Genomic DNA, 6,553 nt, shown 5'->3' with positions numbered 1-6,553 from the left:
AGTGCAATCCGTTATGCCATCTTTGCAAGTTTATATTCTTCCATGTGACAGCTATATATTTTCTCGCTACTGCTAACCCAAATCTTAACAAAGCCAAATATGGTTTAGGCATTTTGAATCAACAAATGGAACATTAACATAACCCAACAAACATATTTTTGGATCCATTAAATATCCCTTTGAAACAAATCCCTCAAAAATTTTATAATTTCCTCCCAAAAATGCTTAATTTTCTTTCACGACCAAACTGAATGTACAAAAGTAACTTTCTGCTCTCTACATCTAAAACAGAAATCTGTTAAACTGAATCCATATCTCTTCAATTTCTCAGGGGTTGAATATAATTGATGCAAAAAATTCTAATTGACCATAGTATACCTCACATTAATTAACTTGGTAACACCGTCAACACACAGTTTTGACGATTCCTCCCATGTCAAAATAATATTTAATTCTTTCCCATTTGTCTTTTTCCATTTTCTCCTGCAACAACCTATACATATCAGAAATAAAGCATTTTTCACCTTTATCTGCAATTAATAATTCAAATTTCTTTTGACCTGGTAAATTTATTTCCTTCCCATAATTCTTCTTTAAATAATCTCAAAGTTGGTAATAAACAAAGAATTTGATGCAATACCATATCTTTCCTGCAACCTTTTAAATGAACAAAACCTCCCTGCTTCAAAACAATCTATTACATTCACTAATCCTTTAATTTCCCAATCTTTTAAGTAAGGATTCTATCATGAAAAGGGAATTAATTTATTCTGATATAATGGTGATCTTATCGAAACTATTCCGATAGAATCAAGAATTAAATTGCGATTTTACCAAATATTCATTATATGTCGAAAAACGGATAATTTAAATTCTTGTAACAATAAAGGATTCCATTTATAAATGAAATGATTAATATTATTTTCCAAAATCTGAGCCATCTTTATCTTTGCCCACCTAGGAGATTGTTGATTATCAAATAACCAATTAATAAACTTCATCGGTGCCACCTCATAATAATTATAAAAACAATGTAATTGCAAACCACCCAATTTATAATGCCAAGTCCATTTTTGGAAAGAAACCCTCGATAATTTACCTTTCCATAAGAATAACCCAACTATGCAAGGAATAGATTGAAAAAAGTATTGTACTCGAGCATAAATGTTCATCTTTATGCAATTCACTCTTCCTATTAAGGTCAGTGGTAAATCTTTCCACTTATCTAAATCAATTTTAACCTTATTTAATAAAGGTACATAATGCAAAATAAATAATTCATGATCATTTTTATTTACAACTATTCCTAAATATTTAATTTTATTTGACCATCTAAATTTAGTAATTTGTCTACAATCCATAAAATCTTCTTCTGCTATTGGTAAAACCTCACTCTTTTCCCAATTAATCTCATATCCCGATAATTTACCATACTTATTCAACAAGTCCTGTGATAATTTTAGTGAAGTTTTTGGATTAGTTAAATATACAAAAACATCATGTGTAAATAAGCTAATTTTATTTTCATTTTCTCTCACTTTAAGTCCTCTAACACCAAAATCATGTCAAACAGCCTGAGGTAAAGGTTCTGTCACCAAAGCAAGTAAAGCAGGTGAAAGAGGAAAACCCTGTCTTGTAGAACAAGATAAATTAAAAGATTTTGAAATCTCACCATTCGTTATTACCCTTGTCGTAAGTTCTGCATATAAAGCCCTAACACAACCCCTAAAAAATGGAACAAAATTAAATTTTTCCAATACTTTAAACAAAAACTTCCACTCAACTCGATCAAATGCCTTCTCAGCATCCAAAGATATATCCGTTGGTTGATTATCTTGTTGTTTTTAGCATTAATTAATGAAATCAATTTAACTATATTATCTGATGACAATTTAACTATATTGTCTTTGACAAACCCTACCAGATTGTTACGTGAAAAAATTTGGCAAATAATTCACTAACCTATTATCTGAAACTTTTGACACCAATCTATAATCAACATTTAATAATGATATCGGTCTGTAAGGTGACACTTTTAAAGAGTTCCTTTCTTTTTTTAGGTATAACTGTAATCAATGCTTTTGAGAAAGATTCTGGAAATACATCCATTTTAGTTGCTTGTTTCAAAACATCTTTATATAATGGAAATAATAAATCATTAAATTTTTTATAAAACACCACCTTAAATCCATCCTCTCCAGGAGATTTCCCATCAGGCATCGATTGCAAAGCTTCTCTCAATTCTAATTCAGTAAATAAAATATCTAAATTCTTTACCTCAAATTCATTCAACACTGGCAAATTTAAACTAGATAAAAATAAATCAATTTGATCCATTTTTTGATAACCCTCTGACATATATAAATTTTCATTAAATTTTAAAAATTCATCAGTATTCATTTATGTAATTTCTCCATTCTTCCTAATAGCATTAATTGTCCTTGATACTTGCTCAGTTTTATGTTGCCATGCCAAACCATATGCACTCTTTCTCCCAATTGATAATAACATTGTTTAGACTCCAACATCATTTTCTCATATTTATACGTTTGTAAATTATAACGTAATTTCACTTTAGATAAATTTATCCTTTCATCCTCTGTATAATTTTTTTAAATTTTTTTCTCCAAGCCTTCGATTTCCTTTTCCAAATTTAAACTTACGAATAAATAGTTTTTTTCTCTCTTAGTTGTATAGCTAATAATTTGTCCCCTCAAATATGCTTTTAAAGCATCCCACAAAATAAATTTACTTTGAACTGAATTTTCTTTCATTTGTAAATAAAAAATAATTTGATCTCTCATCTACTAAATGAAATCTGGTCTCTTCAATAACTTTTCATTAAACCTCCATCGATAAGCTGTCTCAGTTAATTCAGTCCCTAAACATTTAATGAAGGATATGAGAATAACCTACTTTTATATTCTGCAAAATTAAATCTACTTGTAAATGCACAGAAATCAAAAATACATTTATTCTAGAGAAAGAATTATGCCGAGCTGAATAAAGTGAATAATCTTTCTCAGTTGGATTTAATTTCCTCCAAATTTCCACTAAATTTAAATCCTCCATCATCTTAAACAGTCTTTTTGCCATTTTAGTTCTTTCAACAATTTTTGGAGATTTGTCCAACAAGGGATCCAAACAACAGTTAAAATCTACTCCGACTAACACATTCCCATATGCCTGATTCGAATTTAAAAATGTCCCTGAAAAAAATGTCTGATCATCTTCATTTGGTGCATAAACATACATTAAAGTCCAACTTTCAGAAAAAAATCTTCCAATTAACAATCAGTACTCTTCCAACATTATCAAAAAAAAATCCACAGCAAAAAGTTTTTTTTTATTAACTAATATCACCACGCCTCTAGTTTTAGAGTTTAATGAAGAAAAAATTACATGTCCTGACCAATCTCTCTTCAACTTCAAATGTTCTTTTTCTGTCAAATGAGTCCTTTGCAAAAATACAATATCTACTTTTAGCTTCTTTAAATTTTTATTTTTTCTGCCTTTTTCTCCTTTGATTGTAATTCAAAAGATACATTTTTACGTATCAAAATAGCTACATCTTTAGCCTTAGAATTAAATGAAGATATACATGCCCAACCCAGTTCCTTTTTAATTTCACGCTTTCCTTCACATTCAAATGTGTTTCTTGTAAAAAAGCAATATCAATTTTCATTTTCTTAATATATGCCAAGACCCGCTTACGTTTAACCTAACTATTTAATCCTCGAACATTAAAAGTAGCAAACCTCAACTTTGACATATCTACTATTATTACTAAATACCAATAATATCTTTATATAAAAACTCAAATTAATGTATATAGGCCCTCCAATAAAAAAATCACAAATTAAAAACTAAAAAAAAATTAAAAATAAAAAAAATTTAAAAATAAAGAAAAAGGAAAAAAAAAAGAAACCCCCCCCCCCAAAAAAAAACTACCAAAAGGTAGTAATCCCCTAAACAAAAATTGGGTGTGGGTCACCCACCAGTGGCTGATGGCTAGTAAAGAAAGTCCAAATCTCTCCTTGCCCAGCCAAACAGTCAGTAACATCAAAATATTATAAGAACAAAAGAAAAAATAGAATAAGAAAATTCTTTTAACCCAAAAGACTCCAATCTTGAAAATCCCATTTCAGAAGTTGGACTCTTTCCATTCCTGTTTTTTTCCCATTTTTGCCATTTCTTCCTTTTCCAGAGCTACCAAAGTTTTCTTTAGGAGATAATGCTGGACTATGTCTTTGTCCTCTTATATCTGGCCATGAGTCAGCAAAAATCATTGCTTCACAATCAGTTTCAAAAAACCAAAATTGATAGACTCCGTAAAACACCTTCAACACTGCAGGGTAACGAAAAGTAGACTTATAACCTTTATGTCACAAAACTTCTTTAACTGGATTGAATCGACGTCGACCTGATGCATTTCCAACAATGGAGACATTTTCCTGTGTGCTCCCTCCATTGAAATCAAAAGGCTTTCTACTTCTTGGGAACACGCACCTTCTTCCGGGGAATGGGTAATTCCAGCGCCATCCTTCATTTGGTAGCAATAGATTTTTTTTCAGCCCGCACAGGAAATCTTTGGGGTCTAGGCAATGAAGAAATTGAGCCAGGGGCTGTTTCAGGTCGTCTAGTCCCCAGATCCTCAGCACTTCGAAAATGTATATTCTTATGAACTTGAGGTTTAATCTTTTTACCATTAGTGGCCATAATAATTGCTTGATACTTTAAACTAAAATTTAAAAAGTTTAAACTTGAAAACAAAGGGTTAAAAAACAGGTATTTAAAAATCTGGCCAGAGAGGTCGAGATTACATGTCTAGACTCTACGCTATCTTGCCACGATCCCTACTTTTAGCTTCTTAATATAATCTATCACACATTGCCTTTTTATTGGGTGATTTAAACCCTTAACATTAACAATTGTAAAACTTAAATTACTTATTACAACTTACACAATGGCACCCAATCTTTCACAATTAACTTAAACAAAAACCCTCAACCAACAATAAAAAACACTAGACCCCCCCCTGAAAAAACTGCAACACACTCGAGACACATACCCCAGACACATACCCCAACAATCACACACCTCCCACACACACACCCTACACACAACCCCCAACACACATCCCCAGACACACATTCCACACATACAAACCCCGACTCACACCCCCCACAATCACACACCTCCCACATGCACACCCCACACACACATACACATCCCAGGAACACACCCTCACGCTCACAAACTCCCACACATACACTCTGCGCACACACACACACATATCCCCCATACACATACTCCCCCACACACAACCTCTGACAGATATACACAAACACCCTTCGACACTCATACACACCTTCCACACCCTCACTCCACAAACACCCAATGCACCCACAATCCCCTTCCCACACACCACACCTACACATATACCCCGACGCACAACCCAGAAACACCGCCCACATACACCCCTCACACACACTTTCACACATGACCACCTCCCACACACAACTCACAAAATCAACTCCCAGCCACACATCCCACACATACACGCACACTCACACAATACAACCCCTACACAGATAAACCTCCCACACACATACCCGTACACACATCCTCTCACACTCAGTCCCCCCCACACACACCCACCCACACCCCATATACCTCTCACACACACCCCCAAACACACACACACCTTCACACTTGACCACCTCCCACACACAACCAACACAAAATCAACACCCACCTACACACACACATACACGCACACTCACACAATACAACCCTACACATCTGCCCCAAAAAACATGGCCCCAATGGACATCCCCCACTCACTCCCCACATACACACCCCACACAATCATAACCCTACAGACTTCCCCACAAAAACAATAACATACCCGTCCCACACACACCCAACACAAACCACACACACACCGATTCATAGACCTCCACCCATCCCCCAAACACATACCCCACATACACACCCAGCACATGGACGCCCCTCCATATTCACCACCGCATTCACACCCCTGCACACACAACCCACGCACAAACCCATTCCCAATCATTCCCCCTACACACTCTCTCCCTCGCATGCACTGCCACACTTATTTCTCCGCACACACACCCTTCACACCCTTGACACAAACATTGCCAGACAAATCCCACCATGCACACGCACTAATGCGACCCTGCACAAACACCTTCCCACACAAGTCCCTCACACATGCACTCCCACTCACATGGCCCTACACACACATCCCGAACCACATACCCCTACACACACACACAAGCCATAAATACGCCCACACACACACTCCCTCATACAACCCCCTCACACACAAACCCGCAAATCCACCCACCCACACCACCCCACACATATTTCCCCCACACTCATGCGCTCACACACAGACACACACACACATTCCCTCCACGTATATCACACACACACACACACACACACACACACACCAACCCTCCATATGCAAACCCCACACAAGCCACACATCCCATACCCACACACACTCTCTATATTCAAA

This window comes from Narcine bancroftii, chromosome 3 (assembly GCF_036971445.1).
Source record: "Narcine bancroftii isolate sNarBan1 chromosome 3, sNarBan1.hap1, whole genome shotgun sequence".
NCBI classification, from domain to species: Eukaryota; Metazoa; Chordata; class Chondrichthyes; order Torpediniformes; family Narcinidae; genus Narcine; species Narcine bancroftii.
This window is presented reverse-complemented; position numbering follows the sequence as displayed.